The sequence below is a fragment of the Parambassis ranga genome, chromosome 12 (genome assembly GCF_900634625.1).
Source record: "Parambassis ranga chromosome 12, fParRan2.1, whole genome shotgun sequence".
Lineage (NCBI taxonomy): Eukaryota > Metazoa > Chordata > Actinopteri > Ambassidae > Parambassis > Parambassis ranga.
In genome coordinates, this window is record NC_041032.1 from 7,068,767 (window position 1) to 7,089,613 (window position 20,847).

Sequence of the window (20,847 nt, forward strand, 5' to 3'; positions counted from 1 at the left end):
GGCTTAGAACTTTACCCTGGGGACTGTGAATATGACATGATTTGGAGCATAGCCCAAAGTCACAAACAGTTTCCCCAGCATCTGCTCAATGCAGGATCAAAAACAAGCCAGTTTTTCAAGCATGAGTCAGATCAGTGGAGAGTCATGACACCAGAGGAGTATGGAGTCCCGAACGTTAAATGTTTTACCATTCTGGATGAGTTAAAGAAAACCAATCAGGAGTCAGTGGATCATTTGTTAACAGTTGACAGCCTTGTATACACGACTGATTTGGAAGACTTTGTGGAGCTAGTCATGGAAATGCTGCAGCTGGATCCTTCAAAAAGAATAACTCCCAGACAGGTGTTGCAGCATCGATTTATCACAATGCAAAGCATGCTTCATTTTTTAGATGCAAGCAGTTTTGCACAGTCTTCTGTTGATGCTATGGATAGCTGCCATTGCCATTTAGGGATTCCAAACTCAAGTCAGGTTTTCACCCAACAGCCACGCCAACCAACTCCTTCTGATTGTCAGGCCTTTAAAACTCATGATCTGCCTTCAGGAGACAAAGTATCTGACAGCTCCTCTGTTGCTGACTCCTCTACTCTGACAAGAAACAGCATCAGTGCAAATGTTAGAGGAGAAAAACGTCACAGAAGCTCTGAGAGTGTCGTTCCAAAAAGAAAGAGGAAGAAGATCTGCAAGGAGGAATCACCGCTACAAATGTCCAAGAGTAGTACCTTCTCCTGCAAGAGGAAGGCAGTGGGCTATGACACAGAGGAGCAAGACACAAGTTTCCCACAAGACTCCTTCTTAGGGCGAAAAAGGAGGAAGTATGATAGAGACAGTGCATCAAACGATGTACCCAATTCCTGCATCCCATCAGCAAACAAAGCAAAGACCTGCCTGATCTGGATCACTGGGTCTAGTTACATTGCGCGAGGGGAGGCAGATGCATTGGACATATTCGGCTTTAATCTTGGACTTATGGATGCCACAGTTAAATGGTGTGGCAAAGAAGAAATGTTCTGGAATGACGTCCTTCCCTGTTTTTATGCAGAGCTGTCTGCACAGAGATGTCCCCCTGATATTATTGTCATCCATGCAGGGGGCAATGACCTGGGACTTCTGTCAGCCAGTGAACTATTATCTTCTATGACCAGGGACTTGGCGTATCTCCACAAAGAGTTTCCCTCCATGAAAATCATATATTCACACATCATCGAGCGGAAAAGATGGAAAAATGGAAAGCCGCTGAAAGTCTTTAGAGACAGGAACAGTGTGAATAAAGGCATTACAAAGAACGCTAAATGCTTTGGAGGGGAAACTGTTGAACATCCCAATCTGAAATTCGTCAACAACCAACTGTATGAACAAGATGGAGTCCACCTCACCATAACAGGCAATGACATCTTTTTCACAAACATCCGCTGTGTGATCAAGAAGATTCTGAGAAACCTTCTCTAAACTAAACTGCATGTGTAACGCACCGGAACAATTATGCTTATGTTTCAGGTTTGATTTCATTTCATAGTGCTCATTTAAGTTAGTATGACCCCCTGAAGAAGAAGAAATCTGTTATTTTATGATTTTTGTTATTGTTTTCATGAGAGCAGATTCACAACACTATTGGTTTTGCCTTAATTTCCAAGGGAAATGGCTGAAGACGAGGGGTATCGCTTGCTAAGGGCATGTTGCAAATAAAGAATGAAAACTGAAGATGGCTGCATGCTTCTTTTCATTTTGGAGGTGCATCATCATTTTTTGGTGTTTCCGCCTGGTTGAAGCAAGTTTTCAGCCAGAGAAAAGCTGGTCATTGTGGAGAATCACGTGCTGTGTGCTACAGACACGAGCGTAGCCAAGCTAGCTCGGAAAGCCACCAGCTCTCCACCGCAGCAGCCAGGGGAGCCGCAGCAGAGAAGTACACTTGCCTTCTTCACACTGTGAGTAAATCAAAGACTGAAGAAACATGGCTAGCAGGCTAACAGAAGCTAACCTGGCCTTATTACAATATGGGTTAATGCTGAAAACTCTAACTCTCCGTGTCTTTGCTAGAATCTCCTCATGTCCATTGTGTGTGGGGAGGGAGCAGAAAAGGCAACAACATGTCATCAGACAAATAATACCGTCTACTGTAACTGAAAGTAAACAGTAGCTTCCTCCCTACTTTTCTGTTGATTTAACATCAACCTAACGTCACCTGGGGCCATGTGACAAAGCAGTAAGGCTTCAGTATGAGCTGGACTTTGTGGGATGACACTGACGTTACCTCCTCCAGCTTCGACCAGCACTGATGGTTCTCTTTACGGTGTTTTACGCTCGCTCGAAGAAAGCCACTGGCTTTGTTAGGTCCGTTACTATAGTAACGGTATTGCAGCGCTGTGGTAACCAGGAAAACATGGAGTGGATTTCAGCGGTGAGGTTATTCTCTTATGAACCAAGTGGAACGGAGTTTTTCACGAGCAATCGAAACAGCGTTAGGTGGAGTTTCCTACTCACTAAATGTGGGGGGGGGGTCCAAACGGGCCGTTTTAAAATGTGGGGGGGACACGTCCCCCTCTGATATAATGGTAGCGACGCCTATGGTCGTACAACAATTAAGGCTCTGAGCTGTTCTAGTCAGGTTACCATGACAACGGTTTGTTGTCTGACATGACATATATCACACAATTCTGCAGCCAATCACACAATAGACATGTAATGACATCTAGATCAGATAAGAAAGATTCTATAACTGGGTCTTTAGGTGAATTTAGAACAGTTGACTGGAAGTGCACTAGTCTCTTTTGGATAGCATTTGGAAAGCATTTGGACTTATCTGAGAAGACAACTTTTTTGTGACAGACATGGCCTGTTTAAGTATCTACAAAGGAAGCCAGCTCAACTCCAAGTCCTCAGCATACATCATTGAGGAGATTCTAGGAAGCGGTACCTTTGGATTAGCTGTGAAAAGTCACAAAACAGCCACCAATGAAAAGGTGGTTTTGAAAATGGCAAAGAAGACCATTACTACATCTACGGAGGAGTTTATCCTGACCCAGCTGAAAGCCATCAACCCTGACAAATACAACTTGGTCAGGTGGGAATATTCTTTTGTCTGCGATGGGCATCTGTGGCAGGAGTTTGAACTCCTTGATATTAGCCTGAAGGAATTTCTTCATTTAAGGGGAACACTCTCGCTGATAGAGATCCGGCCAATTATACACCAGTTGGCCACAGCTCTAGAGGCACTGAAGAATTTAGGAATCGTGCATGCAGATCTCAAACCACAAAACATTATGATGGTAGACCATGAACTGCAGCCTCTAAAGGTGAAGGTTATAGACTTTGGCTGCTCAACGTCCGTCCACAACGTACCGGAAGGCTGGAAACCTCAGACCAGGTGGTACAGAGCCCCAGAGGTACTTTTGGGTCTCCCCTGTACTGAAGCCATAGACATGTGGTCACTTGGCTGCATTGCTGTTGAGCTGTTTCATGGCTTAGAACTTTACCCTGGGGACTGTGAATATGACATGATTTGGAGCATAGCCCAAAGTCACAAACAGTTTCCCCAGTATCTGCTCAATGCAGGATCAAAAACAAGCCAGTTTTTCAAGCATGAGTCAGATCAGTGGAGAGTCATGACACCAGAGGAGTATGGAGTCCCGAACGTTAAATGTTTTACCATTCTGGATGAGTTAAAGAAAACCAATCAGGAGTCAGTGGATCATTTGTTAACAGTTGACAGCCTTGTATACACGACTGATTTGGAAGACTTTGTGGAGCTAGTCATGGAAATGCTGCAGCTGGATCCTTCAAAAAGAATAACTCCCAGACAGGTGTTGCAGCATCGATTTATCACAATGCAAAGCATGCTTCATTTTTTAGATGCAAGCAGTTTTGCACAGTCTTCTGTTGATGCTATGGATAGCTGCCATTGCCATTTAGGGATTCCAAACTCAAGTCAGGTTTTCACCCAACAGCCACGCCAACCAACTCCTTCTGATTGTCAGGCCTTTAAAACTCATGATCTGCCTTCAGGAGACAAAGTATCTGACAGCTCCTCTGTTGCTGACTCCTCTACTCTGACAAGAAACAGCATCAGTGCAAATGTTAGAGGAGAAAAACGTCACAGAAGCTCTGAGAGTGTCGTTCCAAAAAGAAAGAGGAAGAAGATCTGCAAGGAGGAATCACCGCTACAAATGTCCAAGAGTAGTACCTTCTCCTGCAAGAGGAAGGCAGTGGGCTATGACACAGAGGAGCAAGACACAAGTTTCCCACAAGACTCCTTCTTAGGGCGAAAAAGGAGGAAGTATGATAGAGACAGTGCATCAAACGATGTACCCAATTCCTGCATCCCATCAGCAAACAAAGCAAAGACCTGCCTGATCTGGATCACTGGGTCTAGTTACATTGCGCGAGGGGAGGCAGATGCATTGGACATATTCGGCTTTAATCTTGGACTTATGGATGCCACAGTTAAATGGTGTGGCAAAGAAGAAATGTTCTGGAATGACGTCCTTCCCTGTTTTTATGCAGAGCTGTCTGCACAGAGATGTCCCCCTGATATTATTGTCATCCATGCAGGGGGCAATGACCTGGGACTTCTGTCAGCCAGTGAACTATTATCTTCTATGACCAGGGACTTGGCGTATCTCCACAAAGAGTTTCCCTCCATGAAAATCATATATTCACACATCATCGAGCGGAAAAGATGGAAAAATGGAAAGCCGCTGAAAGTCTTTAGAGACAGGAACAGTGTGAATAAAGGCATTACAAAGAACGCTAAATGCTTTGGAGGGGAAACTGTTGAACATCCCAATCTGAAATTCGTCAACAACCAACTGTATGAACAAGATGGAGTCCACCTCACCATAACAGGCAATGACATCTTTTTCACAAACATCCGCTGTGTGATCAAGAAGATTCTGAGAAACCTTCTCTAAACTAAACTGCATGTGTAACGCACCGGAACAATTATGCTTATGTTTCAGGTTTGATTTCATTTCATAGTGCTCATTTAAGTTAGTATGACCCCCTGAAGAAGAAGAAATCTGTTATTTTATGATTTTTGTTATTGTTTTCATGAGAGCAGATTCACAACACTATTGGTTTTGCCTTAATTTCCAAGGGAAATGGCTGAAGACGAGGGGTATCGCTTGCTAAGGGCATGTTGCAAATAAAGAATGAAAACTGAAGATGGCTGCATGCTTCTTTTCATTTTGGAGGTGCATCATCATTTTTTGGTGTTTCCGCCTGGTTGAAGCAAGTTTTCAGCCAGAGAAAAGCTGGTCATTGTGGAGAATCACGTGCTGTGTGCTACAGACACGAGCGTAGCCAAGCTAGCTCGGAAAGCCACCAGCTCTCCACCGCAGCAGCCAGGGGAGCCGCAGCAGAGAAGTACACTTGCCTTCTTCACACTGTGAGTAAATCAAAGACTGAAGAAACATGGCTAGCAGGCTAACAGAAGCTAACCTGGCCTTATTACAATATGGGTTAATGCTGAAAACTCTAACTCTCCGTGTCTTTGCTAGAATCTCCTCATGTCCATTGTGTGTGGGGAGGGAGCAGAAAAGGCAACAACATGTCATCAGACAAATAATACCGTCTACTGTAACTGAAAGTAAACAGTAGCTTCCTCCCTACTTTTCTGTTGATTTAACATCAACCTAACGTCACCTGGGGCCATGTGACAAAGCAGTAAGGCTTCAGTATGAGCTGGACTTTGTGGGATGACACTGACGTTACCTCCTCCAGCTTCGACCAGCACTGACGGTTCTCTTTACGGTGTTTTACGCTCGCTCGAAGAAAGCCACTGGCTTTGTTAGGTCCGTTACTATAGTAACGGTATTGCAGCGCTGTGGTAACCAGGAAAACATGGAGTGGATTTCAGCGGTGAGGTTATTCTCTTATGAACCAAGTGGAACAGAGTTTTTCACGAGCAATCGAAACAGCGTTAGGTGGAGTTTCCTACTCACTAAATGTGGGGGGGGGTCCAAACGGGCCGTTTTAAAATGTGGGGGGGACACGTCCCCCTCTGATATAATGGTAGCGACGCCTATGGTCGTACAACAATTAAGGCTCTGAGCTGTTCTAGTCAGGTTACCATGACAACGGTTTGTTGTCTGACATGACATATATCACACAATTCTGCAGCCAATCACACAATAGACATGTAATGACATCTAGATCAGATAAGAAAGATTCTATAACTGGGTCTTTAGGTGAATTTAGAACAGTTGACTGGAAGTGCACTAGTCTCTTTTGGATAGCATTTGGAAAGCATTTGGACTTATCTGAGAAGACAACTTTTTTGTGACAGACATGGCCTGTTTAAGTATCTACAAAGGAAGCCAGCTCAACTCCAAGTCCTCAGCATACATCATTGAGGAGATTCTAGGAAGCGGTACCTTTGGATTAGCTGTGAAAAGTCACAAAACAGCCACCAATGAAAAGGTGGTTTTGAAAATGGCAAAGAAGACCATTACTACATCTACGGAGGAGTTTATCCTGACCCAGCTGAAAGCCATCAACCCTGACAAATACAACTTGGTCAGGTGGGAATATTCCTTTGTCTGCGATGGGCATCTGTGGCAGGAGTTTGAACTCCTTGATATTAGCCTGAAGGAATTTCTTCATTTAAGGGGAACACTCTCGCTGATAGAGATCCGGCCAATTATACACCAGTTGGCCACAGCTCTAGAGGCACTGAAGAATTTAGGAATCGTGCATGCAGATCTCAAACCACAAAACATTATGATGGTAGACCATGAACTGCAGCCTCTAAAGGTGAAGGTTATAGACTTTGGCTGCTCAACGTCCGTCCACAACGTACCGGAAGGCTGGAAACCTCAGACCAGGTGGTACAGAGCCCCAGAGGTACTTTTGGGTCTCCCCTGTACTGAAGCCATAGACATGTGGTCACTTGGCTGCATTGCTGTTGAGCTGTTTCATGGCTTAGAACTTTACCCTGGGGACTGTGAATATGACATGATTTGGAGCATAGCCCAAAGTCACAAACAGTTTCCCCAGCATCTGCTCAATGCAGGATCAAAAACAAGCCAGTTTTTCAAGCATGAGTCAGATCAGTGGAGAGTCATGACACCAGAGGAGTATGGAGTCCCGAACGTTAAATGTTTTACCATTCTGGATGAGTTAAAGAAAACCAATCAGGAGTCAGTGGATCATTTGTTAACAGTTGACAGCCTTGTATACACGACTGATTTGGAAGACTTTGTGGAGCTAGTCATGGAAATGCTGCAGCTGGATCCTTCAAAAAGAATAACTCCCAGACAGGTGTTGCAGCATCGATTTATCACAATGCAAAGCATGCTTCATTTTTTAGATGCAAGCAGTTTTGCACAGTCTTCTGTTGATGCTATGGATAGCTGCCATTGCCATTTAGGGATTCCAAACTCAAGTCAGGTTTTCACCCAACAGCCACGCCAACCAACTCCTTCTGATTGTCAGGCCTTTAAAACTCATGATCTGCCTTCAGGAGACAAAGTATCTGACAGCTCCTCTGTTGCTGACTCCTCTACTCTGACAAGAAACAGCATCAGTGCAAATGTTAGAGGAGAAAAACGTCACAGAAGCTCTGAGAGTGTCGTTCCAAAAAGAAAGAGGAAGAAGATCTGCAAGGAGGAATCACCGCTACAAATGTCCAAGAGTAGTACCTTCTCCTGCAAGAGGAAGGCAGTGGGCTATGACACAGAGGAGCAAGACACAAGTTTCCCACAAGACTCCTTCTTAGGGCGAAAAAGGAGGAAGTATGATAGAGACAGTGCATCAAACGATGTACCCAATTCCTGCATCCCATCAGCAAACAAAGCAAAGACCTGCCTGATCTGGATCACTGGGTCTAGTTACATTGCGCGAGGGGAGGCAGATGCATTGGACATATTCGGCTTTAATCTTGGACTTATGGATGCCACAGTTAAATGGTGTGGCAAAGAAGAAATGTTCTGGAATGACGTCCTTCCCTGTTTTTATGCAGAGCTGTCTGCACAGAGATGTCCCCCTGATATTATTGTCATCCATGCAGGGGGCAATGACCTGGGACTTCTGTCAGCCAGTGAACTATTATCTTCTATGACCAGGGACTTGGCGTATCTCCACAAAGAGTTTCCCTCCATGAAAATCATATATTCACACATCATCGAGCGGAAAAGATGGAAAAATGGAAAGCCGCTGAAAGTCTTTAGAGACAGGAACAGTGTGAATAAAGGCATTACAAAGAACGCTAAATGCTTTGGAGGGGAAACTGTTGAACATCCCAATCTGAAATTCGTCAACAACCAACTGTATGAACAAGATGGAGTCCACCTCACCATAACAGGCAATGACATCTTTTTCACAAACATCCGCTGTGTGATCAAGAAGATTCTGAGAAACCTTCTCTAAACTAAACTGCATGTGTAACGCACCGGAACAATTATGCTTATGTTTCAGGTTTGATTTCATTTCATAGTGCTCATTTAAGTTAGTATGACCCCCTGAAGAAGAAGAAATCTGTTATTTTATGATTTTTGTTATTGTTTTCATGAGAGCAGATTCACAACACTATTGGTTTTGCCTTAATTTCCAAGGGAAATGGCTGAAGACGAGGGGTATCGCTTGCTAAGGGCATGTTGCAAATAAAGAATGAAAACTGAAGATGGCTGCATGCTTCTTTTCATTTTGGAGGTGCATCATCATTTTTTGGTGTTTCCGCCTGGTTGAAGCAAGTTTTCAGCCAGAGAAAAGCTGGTCATTGTGGAGAATCACGTGCTGTGTGCTACAGACACGAGCGTAGCCAAGCTAGCTCGGAAAGCCACCAGCTCTCCACCGCAGCAGCCAGGGGAGCCGCAGCAGAGAAGTACACTTGCCTTCTTCACACTGTGAGTAAATCAAAGACTGAAGAAACATGGCTAGCAGGCTAACAGAAGCTAACCTGGCCTTATTACAATATGGGTTAATGCTGAAAACTCTAACTCTCCGTGTCTTTGCTAGAATCTCCTCATGTCCATTGTGTGTGGGGAGGGAGCAGAAAAGGCAACAACATGTCATCAGACAAATAATACCGTCTACTGTAACTGAAAGTAAACAGTAGCTTCCTCCCTACTTTTCTGTTGATTTAACATCAACCTAACGTCACCTGGGGCCATGTGACAAAGCAGTAAGGCTTCAGTATGAGCTGGACTTTGTGGGATGACACTGACGTTACCTCCTCCAGCTTCGACCAGCACTGACGGTTCTCTTTACGGTGTTTTACGCTCGCTCGAAGAAAGCCACTGGCTTTGTTAGGTCCGTTACTATAGTAACGGTATTGCAGCGCTGTGGTAACCAGGAAAACATGGAGTGGATTTCAGCGGTGAGGTTATTCTCTTATGAACCAAGTGGAACAGAGTTTTTCACGAGCAATCGAAACAGCGTTAGGTGGAGTTTCCTACTCACTAAATGTGGGGGGGGGTCCAAACGGGCCGTTTTAAAATGTGGGGGGGACACGTCCCCCTCTGATATAATGGTAGCGACGCCTATGGTCGTACAACAATTAAGGCTCTGAGCTGTTCTAGTCAGGTTACCATGACAACGGTTTGTTGTCTGACATGACATATATCACACAATTCTGCAGCCAATCACACAATAGACATGTAATGACATCTAGATCAGATAAGAAAGATTCTATAACTGGGTCTTTAGGTGAATTTAGAACAGTTGACTGGAAGTGCACTAGTCTCTTTTGGATAGCATTTGGAAAGCATTTGGACTTATCTGAGAAGACAACTTTTTTGTGACAGACATGGCCTGTTTAAGTATCTACAAAGGAAGCCAGCTCAACTCCAAGTCCTCAGCATACATCATTGAGGAGATTCTAGGAAGCGGTACCTTTGGATTAGCTGTGAAAAGTCACAAAACAGCCACCAATGAAAAGGTGGTTTTGAAAATGGCAAAGAAGACCATTACTACATCTACGGAGGAGTTTATCCTGACCCAGCTGAAAGCCATCAACCCTGACAAATACAACTTGGTCAGGTGGGAATATTCCTTTGTCTGCGATGGGCATCTGTGGCAGGAGTTTGAACTCCTTGATATTAGCCTGAAGGAATTTCTTCATTTAAGGGGAACACTCTCGCTGATAGAGATCCGGCCAATTATACACCAGTTGGCCACAGCTCTAGAGGCACTGAAGAATTTAGGAATCGTGCATGCAGATCTCAAACCACAAAACATTATGATGGTAGACCATGAACTGCAGCCTCTAAAGGTGAAGGTTATAGACTTTGGCTGCTCAACGTCCGTCCACAACGTACCGGAAGGCTGGAAACCTCAGACCAGGTGGTACAGAGCCCCAGAGGTACTTTTGGGTCTCCCCTGTACTGAAGCCATAGACATGTGGTCACTTGGCTGCATTGCTGTTGAGCTGTTTCATGGCTTAGAACTTTACCCTGGGGACTGTGAATATGACATGATTTGGAGCATAGCCCAAAGTCACAAACAGTTTCCCCAGCATCTGCTCAATGCAGGATCAAAAACAAGCCAGTTTTTCAAGCATGAGTCAGATCAGTGGAGAGTCATGACACCAGAGGAGTATGGAGTCCCGAACGTTAAATGTTTTACCATTCTGGATGAGTTAAAGAAAACCAATCAGGAGTCAGTGGATCATTTGTTAACAGTTGACAGCCTTGTATACACGACTGATTTGGAAGACTTTGTGGAGCTAGTCATGGAAATGCTGCAGCTGGATCCTTCAAAAAGAATAACTCCCAGACAGGTGTTGCAGCATCGATTTATCACAATGCAAAGCATGCTTCATTTTTTAGATGCAAGCAGTTTTGCACAGTCTTCTGTTGATGCTATGGATAGCTGCCATTGCCATTTAGGGATTCCAAACTCAAGTCAGGTTTTCACCCAACAGCCACGCCAACCAACTCCTTCTGATTGTCAGGCCTTTAAAACTCATGATCTGCCTTCAGGAGACAAAGTATCTGACAGCTCCTCTGTTGCTGACTCCTCTACTCTGACAAGAAACAGCATCAGTGCAAATGTTAGAGGAGAAAAACGTCACAGAAGCTCTGAGAGTGTCGTTCCAAAAAGAAAGAGGAAGAAGATCTGCAAGGAGGAATCACCGCTACAAATGTCCAAGAGTAGTACCTTCTCCTGCAAGAGGAAGGCAGTGGGCTATGACACAGAGGAGCAAGACACAAGTTTCCCACAAGACTCCTTCTTAGGGCGAAAAAGGAGGAAGTATGATAGAGACAGTGCATCAAACGATGTACCCAATTCCTGCATCCCATCAGCAAACAAAGCAAAGACCTGCCTGATCTGGATCACTGGGTCTAGTTACATTGCGCGAGGGGAGGCAGATGCATTGGACATATTCGGCTTTAATCTTGGACTTATGGATGCCACAGTTAAATGGTGTGGCAAAGAAGAAATGTTCTGGAATGACGTCCTTCCCTGTTTTTATGCAGAGCTGTCTGCACAGAGATGTCCCCCTGATATTATTGTCATCCATGCAGGGGGCAATGACCTGGGACTTCTGTCAGCCAGTGAACTATTATCTTCTATGACCAGGGACTTGGCGTATCTCCACAAAGAGTTTCCCTCCATGAAAATCATATATTCACACATCATCGAGCGGAAAAGATGGAAAAATGGAAAGCCGCTGAAAGTCTTTAGAGACAGGAACAGTGTGAATAAAGGCATTACAAAGAACGCTAAATGCTTTGGAGGGGAAACTGTTGAACATCCCAATCTGAAATTCGTCAACAACCAACTGTATGAACAAGATGGAGTCCACCTCACCATAACAGGCAATGACATCTTTTTCACAAACATCCGCTGTGTGATCAAGAAGATTCTGAGAAACCTTCTCTAAACTAAACTGCATGTGTAACGCACCGGAACAATTATGCTTATGTTTCAGGTTTGATTTCATTTCATAGTGCTCATTTAAGTTAGTATGACCCCCTGAAGAAGAAGAAATCTGTTATTTTATGATTTTTGTTATTGTTTTCATGAGAGCAGATTCACAACACTATTGGTTTTGCCTTAATTTCCAAGGGAAATGGCTGAAGACGAGGGGTATCGCTTGCTAAGGGCATGTTGCAAATAAAGAATGAAAACTGAAGATGGCTGCATGCTTCTTTTCATTTTGGAGGTGCATCATCATTTTTTGGTGTTTCCGCCTGGTTGAAGCAAGTTTTCAGCCAGAGAAAAGCTGGTCATTGTGGAGAATCACGTGCTGTGTGCTACAGACACGAGCGTAGCCAAGCTAGCTCGGAAAGCCACCAGCTCTCCACCGCAGCAGCCAGGGGAGCCGCAGCAGAGAAGTACACTTGCCTTCTTCACACTGTGAGTAAATCAAAGACTGAAGAAACATGGCTAGCAGGCTAACAGAAGCTAACCTGGCCTTATTACAATATGGGTTAATGCTGAAAACTCTAACTCTCCGTGTCTTTGCTAGAATCTCCTCATGTCCATTGTGTGTGGGGAGGGAGCAGAAAAGGCAACAACATGTCATCAGACAAATAATACCGTCTACTGTAACTGAAAGTAAACAGTAGCTTCCTCCCTACTTTTCTGTTGATTTAACATCAACCTAACGTCACCTGGGGCCATGTGACAAAGCAGTAAGGCTTCAGTATGAGCTGGACTTTGTGGGATGACACTGACGTTACCTCCTCCAGCTTCGACCAGCACTGACGGTTCTCTTTACGGTGTTTTACGCTCGCTCGAAGAAAGCCACTGGCTTTGTTAGGTCCGTTACTATAGTAACGGTATTGCAGCGCTGTGGTAACCAGGAAAACATGGAGTGGATTTCAGCGGTGAGGTTATTCTCTTATGAACCAAGTGGAACGGAGTTTTTCACGAGCAATCGAAACAGCGTTAGGTGGAGTTTCCTACTCACTAAATGTGGGGGGGGGGTCCAAACGGGCCGTTTTAAAATGTGGGGGGGACACGTCCCCCTCTGATATAATGGTAGCGACGCCTATGGTCGTACAACAATTAAGGCTCTGAGCTGTTCTAGTCAGGTTACCATGACAACGGTTTGTTGTCTGACATGACATATATCACACACTCTTTTGGATAGCATTTGGAAAGCATTTGGACTTATCTGAGAAGACAACTTTTTTGTGACAGACATGGCCTGTTTAAGTATCTACAAAGGAAGCCAGCTCAACTCCAAGTCCTCAGCATACATCATTGAGGAGATTCTAGGAAGCGGTACCTTTGGATTAGCTGTGAAAAGTCACAAAACAGCCACCAATGAAAAGGTGGTTTTGAAAATGGCAAAGAAGACCATTACTACATCTACGGAGGAGTTTATCCTGACCCAGCTGAAAGCCATCAACCCTGACAAATACAACTTGGTCAGGTGGGAATATTCCTTTGTCTGCGATGGGCATCTGTGGCAGGAGTTTGAACTCCTTGATATTAGCCTGAAGGAATTTCTTCATTTAAGGGGAACACTCTCGCTGATAGAGATCCGGCCAATTATACACCAGTTGGCCACAGCTCTAGAGGCACTGAAGAATTTAGGAATCGTGCATGCAGATCTCAAACCACAAAACATTATGATGGTAGACCATGAACTGCAGCCTCTAAAGGTGAAGGTTATAGACTTTGGCTGCTCAACGTCCGTCCACAACGTACCGGAAGGCTGGAAACCTCAGACCAGGTGGTACAGAGCCCCAGAGGTACTTTTGGGTCTCCCCTGTACTGAAGCCATAGACATGTGGTCACTTGGCTGCATTGCTGTTGAGCTGTTTCATGGCTTAGAACTTTACCCTGGGGACTGTGAATATGACATGATTTGGAGCATAGCCCAAAGTCACAAACAGTTTCCCCAGCATCTGCTCAATGCAGGATCAAAAACAAGCCAGTTTTTCAAGCATGAGTCAGATCAGTGGAGAGTCATGACACCAGAGGAGTATGGAGTCCCGAACGTTAAATGTTTTACCATTCTGGATGAGTTAAAGAAAACCAATCAGGAGTCAGTGGATCATTTGTTAACAGTTGACAGCCTTGTATACACGACTGATTTGGAAGACTTTGTGGAGCTAGTCATGGAAATGCTGCAGCTGGATCCTTCAAAAAGAATAACTCCCAGACAGGTGTTGCAGCATCGATTTATCACAATGCAAAGCATGCTTCATTTTTTAGATGCAAGCAGTTTTGCACAGTCTTCTGTTGATGCTATGGATAGCTGCCATTGCCATTTAGGGATTCCAAACTCAAGTCAGGCTTTCACCCAACAGCCACGCCAACCAACTCCTTCTGATTGTCAGGCCTTTAAAACTCATGATCTGCCTTCAGGAGACAAAGTATCTGACAGCTCCTCTGTTGCTGACTCCTCTACTCTGACAAGAAACAGCATCAGTGCAAATGTTAGAGGAGAAAAACGTCACAGAAGCTCTGAGAGTGTCGTTCCAAAAAGAAAGAGGAAGAAGATCTGCAAGGAGGAATCACCGCTACAAATGTCCAAGAGTAGTACCTTCTCCTGCAAGAGGAAGGCAGTGAGCTATGACACAGAGGAGGAAGACACAAGTTTCCCACAAGACTCCTTCTTAGGGCGAAAAAGGAGGAAGTATGATAGAGACAGTGCATCAAACGATGTACCCAATTCCTGCATCCCATCAGCAAACAAAGCAAAGACCTGCCTGATCTGGATCACTGGGTCTAGTTACATTGCGCGAGGGGAGGCAGATGCATTGGACATATTCGGCTTTAATCTTGGACTTATGGATGCCACAGTTAAATGGTGTGGCAAAGAAGAAATGTTCTGGAATGACGTCCTTCCCTGTTTTTATGCAGAGCTGTCTGCACAGAGATGTCCCCCTGATATTATTGTCATCCATGCAGGGGGCAATGACCTGGGACTTCTGTCAGCCAGTGAACTTTTATCTTCTATGACCAGGGACTTGGCGTATCTCCACAAAGAGTTTCCCTCCATGAAAATCATATATTCACACATCATCGAGCGGAAAAGATGGAAAAATGGAAAGCCGCTGAAAGTCTTTAGAGACAGGAACAGTGTGAATAAAGGCATTACAAAGAACGCTAAATGCTTTGGAGGGGAAACTGTTGAACATCCCAATCTGAAATTCGTCAACAACCAACTGTATGAACAAGATGGAGTCCACCTCACCATAACAGGCAATGACATCTTTTTCACAAACATCCGCTGTGTGATCAAGAAGATTCTGAGAAACCTTCTCTAAACTAAACTGCATGTGTAACGCACCGGAACAATTATGCTTATGTTTCAGGTTTGATTTCATTTCATAGTGCTCATTTAAGTTAGTATGACCCCCTGAAGAAGAAGAAATCTGTTATTTTATGATTTTTGTTATTGTTTTCATGAGAGCAGATTCACAACACTATTGGTTTTGCCTTAATTTCCAAGGGAAATGGCTGAAGACGAGGGGTATCGCTTGCTAAGGGCATGTTGCAAATAAAGAATGAAAACTGAAGATGGCTGCATGCTTCTTTTCATTTTGGAGGTGCATCATCATTTTTTGGTGTTTCCGCCTGGTTGAAGCAAGTTTTCAGCCAGAGAAAAGCTGGTCATTGTGGAGAATCACGCGCTGTGTGCTACAGACACGAGCGTAGCCAAGCTAGCTCGGAAAGCCACCAGCTCTCCACCGCAGCAGCCAGGGGAGCCGCAGCAGAGAAGTACACTTGCCTTCTTCACACTGTGAGTAAATCAAAGACTGAAGAAACATGGACAGTGAGTAGGAATTGCTACTAGCAGAGGTGGAACGGAAGCTGTTGATTCCACTTTATAGAGAAAGATGCCACCGAGTTGTATCATGCTCTGACCCAAGCTGTACAAATGCCAAAAGAGACCCCAGTGCAGTTTCTCATCCGCACCATGGACCTCAGGCAAAAAGTTCTGTTTGCATCTGAGAGCAGAAGAGGGACTGAAATACAACCCAGAACTCGTGCAGACTCAGTCTGTCCGTACAGATGTTAAGCCATTCCTGCAAGATCCCACTGTACAAGATGAAGTGTTGTTGGAAAAAATGAGTAGTCATCTGTTACTAAACAAAAATCAGTAGCCATGGTGCAGGAGGGTGAAAGAGGGGAACAGGCCAGAGCCACCCAGTTAAACCCAATCCAATAATAGAGAAGGTTGATGTGATTAATGAAGGGATCTGTGAATCTCTTCAGAATCTCACAACCCATGTTGCCGCTCTCACCCAAGTCAAGCTGAGCAGGGAGGAGGACAAGCCACCTAAAACCAAACAGAATTACTCCAGTACTGTTAAAAGAAACCCCAGAAAGTGTCATGAGTGTGAAAAGTCAAATCCAGAGGGAAAATGTACACACTGCTACAAGCATGGCAGCACTGAACACTGGGCTGTGGGTTGCCATAAAAGAGAGGATACAGCTGCCAGCACCTGTAAAATTGAAGTGTCCAACTCCGATCAGCAGAACCCTGCAGCTCTGCTACTCAGTCAGTGTCCACTGTCAGGGAAACAAAAGAAAACAGCAAGGTGATTGGGACGCTGAAGCCTTGTCCAGTGTAATCTTGGAGGTGTTCAAACAACAGTACTATGGGACATAGGATCTCAGGTGTTTATTGTGGACATGGATTGGAAAAAGGCACACTTGCCAGATGCTGAGATTCGATCAGTGAAAGAACTCCTGGACAAAGGAATGTTAGACTTATCAGCCGCAAATGGGACACAGGTACCTTATGAGGGCTGGATAGGAGTGGAGTTTAGCCTGCCTGGAAATCAAGACAGTGGCCTGTTTGTACCTATATAAGTAAGTACCCACCCGCTCACAAAACCTATAATATTGTTATTGAAGAGCTAGCGCAGAGCAACATGTCTACTAACAGGGTTGCAGCCATCAAGTTTGTGCATAGTCCAAGTTCAGCGCTTGATGTGGGACGGAAAAAAGCAAAAGCAGTTTGCACTGTACTAAAAAACATAAATGCAGTTTGGTTCAGACAGCAAGGGGGTATGTGGCAATCTTAATAAGGCCATATTAAAGGAGCAGTACGTGATCCTGGAGCCAAGCGTAGACGCACCATGGCCTCCAGGACTACAAGTTAAGCAGCGGTTAGTGCAGTTACCTAGTGACGGTAAAGCTGCCATTTCAGTGGTAGTTGAAAACACTAGAGATGAAGATATCAGGCTACAACACAGGACCATTCTGGGCTTACTGTACACAGCACATTTAGAAGAGTTAAATTTCTGGTGTTGGCCAAATTTAGGCAGGAGTAGAGTTAATTTAACTCTTAACAGAGTCAAATGTTTTACTCTCTGAGCACTAATTCTTGGTGTTAGAGTGGAGCGGAGTGTTTATGAATTAACTCTGTAAGTGTCAGTGAACCACATTTTACGCAACAACCCCGCCCCCGTACATTCTCCGCAGAATACCACGGTTGGTTGTCATTCTAGGAGCTGCCAGTTAAACTTTTCTCCAGCTGAGACCACGTTGTTTGGTAAGTAAATGTGATAAATAACTTAGTATAAGGTTATGTATAACCTTATATTTAACGTTAGTATTTCTCATTATCTCGCGCTCTGTTTGGTTTGACGACGCTAACAATTGTCTCAGTTTTCTGAAATTCAGTTAATGCTAATTCATGTACAGCTTCAGTCGATGTAAATATTGCAGCTAACCGAGATATTTGAGTAAGTTCTGTGGGCATTAGCTGCTGCATTAGTTGTGTGCGTTAGCGTTAGCTAAACTATGTTAGCCAGCCTATATAGCCGTACTTGTATATGTAAGGCAGGTATTTATTTTGGCCACTAGGTGGCAGCCGTGTAACCCACAGTTTACCCACACTTAATGAGCCCCCCGGGACACCGTAGTTTGGGCGCAACTCTCCTGGACAAGCGTCTGCTTACTGTTCTACCTTGAAGGTAAGATGGGTTGGGTGGTCCAGTGATTTTCGTTGGTTTATGAAACCTGCTAAAACCACCCACTGGCCTTTGTTGTATTTTTGTTACGTACGTAGTTTGACATGGTATCTGGCGGGTCTGAATATTACGTGATGCCAGTAATGTTTGTTTTATTGTTGGCAGTGGTCCGTGGTCCAGTCACAATTACAACTCCCGCGGCTGGTGTTCTCCTCCCTCCACACGCAACTTCCACCACAATTCCCCACAACACAACGCAGAGGAAAGGTGTCGAGGGTCTGACAGCAGACGTGCTGAGGCAGTGGGTTTCATATAAATAAACGAAAAGCAGGAGTTTCAGACAGTCCGCGATAAAACTGAGATGCCATGTATTCATGCAAGCTGTATTTTAGGGAAATAAAACACATTGGCAAAGCTGGCAGAGACTAGTGACGCTCGCAAGACATGAGCAGTTATCCCTCTGTGCTACATGTCCAGCATAAATATGTGAACTGTGCTGACTTTCTGTGTGCAGATGAATCGTCTTCATCAGTCCTTCCTGCCTGACCCTTCAGCATCACCTGCTCCTTCACTTTCGTCTGATTCAACCATCATCCTGACATCCACAAGTAAGAGGGACTTGAATGAGCTGGATTGTGATGAAGCGAGCCAGGTAAACCTTAAAAGCTTTTACAAATGTATACGATTTTTATAATTGCTTAATTCTGAATATTGATCATGATATTAAATGTAATTAAACAAAAAATGTTTTAACCTTAACCTGGGCTCTTTTTTTCAAAGCATGTGATAAAAGAAAAAGTATATAGTGTGTATTATATGTATATGTATACATATTATATGTATATATATATATACATGTATATGTATACATATTATATGTGTGTATATATATATATATATATATATATATATATATATATATATATATATATATATATATGTATATTATATATATATATACATATATGTGTGTATATATATATATATATATATATATATAGAGAGAGAGAGAGAGAGAGTGTAAATTAACTTGAATTAAATTCACACTGAGAAAGTTAAGTCTAACACTATACACTAGAGTTGAGAAAAACTAACACTGGTTAGTGTTGGAGAGTGATTTTGACTCTAAGAATAGTGAATAATAACTCCTTGAGAGTGTTAAGATACTAACACTTTAAAAACAGTATTAACACTTTGTGGTGTGGGCCCATATAGACACTTTAAAAGTGTTGGAATTAACTCTGATAGAGTTGATTTGGGTATGCTGTTGATGCTGTACAAAGTGTTGAAGACACTGGTAGGACATCAGTCACAAGATGAACATGATGAAGTGTGATGAAAAGCTTTGGGATCCCCCTGTCGACCACTCCCACTTAACTACAGAGCAACAGCAAAAGGTGCGACAGATGCTGAGAGAGGAGAGTGAGGTCTTCGCTAAAGATGACTGGGACACTGGATGTATTCCTGACCTGCAGATGACAATACGCCTGAAAGATGACACCCCAGTCACAAAAACATACAACGCATTCCACGTCACTTATACCAGGAGGTAAAAAAACATATTCAGGACTTAGGGGATGGATACAGAAGTCAACTTCTTCCTACTCATCACCAATAGTGATTGTGAGAAAAAAGGATTCTTCGATGCGGCTCTGCATCGATTATAGACAGTTGAATGAAAAGACACATCCTGACCGGCACCCCATCCCAAGAATCCAGGAAATATGGTACAACCTTGGAGGAAACTCATGGTTCACCGTACTTGATCAAGGTATCATCAGGGCTTTGTCAGTGAGGAGAGCAGGGCATGCACCCCCTTCATTACACCCTGGGGATTGTATGAATGACTGAGGATCCCCTTCGGTCTGACAAATGCCCCAGCCGCTTTTCAGAGGTACATGGAGAGCTGCCTGGGAGATCTAAGAGATGATGTTTGTGTACCATACCTTGATGATGTTTTGGTGTTTAGCAGAGACGTTGACCTCCATGTGGAAGGCGTGAGGAAGGTGTTGCAGAAGCAGAAAGTCTGGAATCAAAGTCAGACCAAAAAATGTGACTTCTTAAAAAAGTGGAACAGACAATCATTATGTTATTTTGTTCTTAACATATTCCACTATGTGATGAATAAAGATTTTCTACTGGAATATTTCATTCATCGAGGTCTTGGATGTGTTATTTTAGTGTTCTCTTTATTTTTCTGAGCAGTGTTGGTGTAACCTATCACACTGCAGTTAGCTTATAGCTTTGCCACTAAGGTACACTTTTAATAGAGGAGGAAACCATTGGAAAAGTCATCGGGTGTGATGACATCCCACGCGCCAGTCAAATTTCATCTTCTTGCAATAAGGTAAATTGAAAATACAATTTATTTTCCTGCATCTAGCAGATGGAGATGTTTCTGAAAAAAACGTCCTAGTGACCATCTGATCAGTTTAGTAGGTCGACAGCACGCCATACATGCAGATATGTCATAACTCCCTATAGTCTCACTTCCAAAATAAACTGAGAAAAGACCTTGTGGATTGACAAAACCACAATTTAACTCCCAACTAGCCTTATCTTATTGAATGGTTCCAATCACATTTTGGAAATTTATCAAAATATATACTCTGGTTTAGCACAGAATGTAACATTTATATTTCTGAGGAAGAAGAATCTATCTTTCTTCACAGTTTGTTGCACCACTGCATCTTTGTGGAAATGTGGGAATTGGCAGGCTTTAGCCATTAAGCCCCAGTGGATGCAGCTCTATTAACATTCAGACAGTGTTGCAGTTATGGGAGCCACTCCGTGCCAGCTGTAGCCTTGTGAGGCATGGTCACTGAAACCTCAGTCACCACAGGAAGAGAACTGCCTCTGTATATATTTTACTTTCATCACTGAGCAGAAGTTGTTCTGCCACATTGGATGGCTTTGTCGCGCCTCGGCTTGTGTTTTGTAATGCTGTCTTTTGTTTGCATCACGTCTTCTAGGGTTTGTCTTTGAAAGCTCTGCCTCCCTGCATATAAATTTGCTCTTTCAG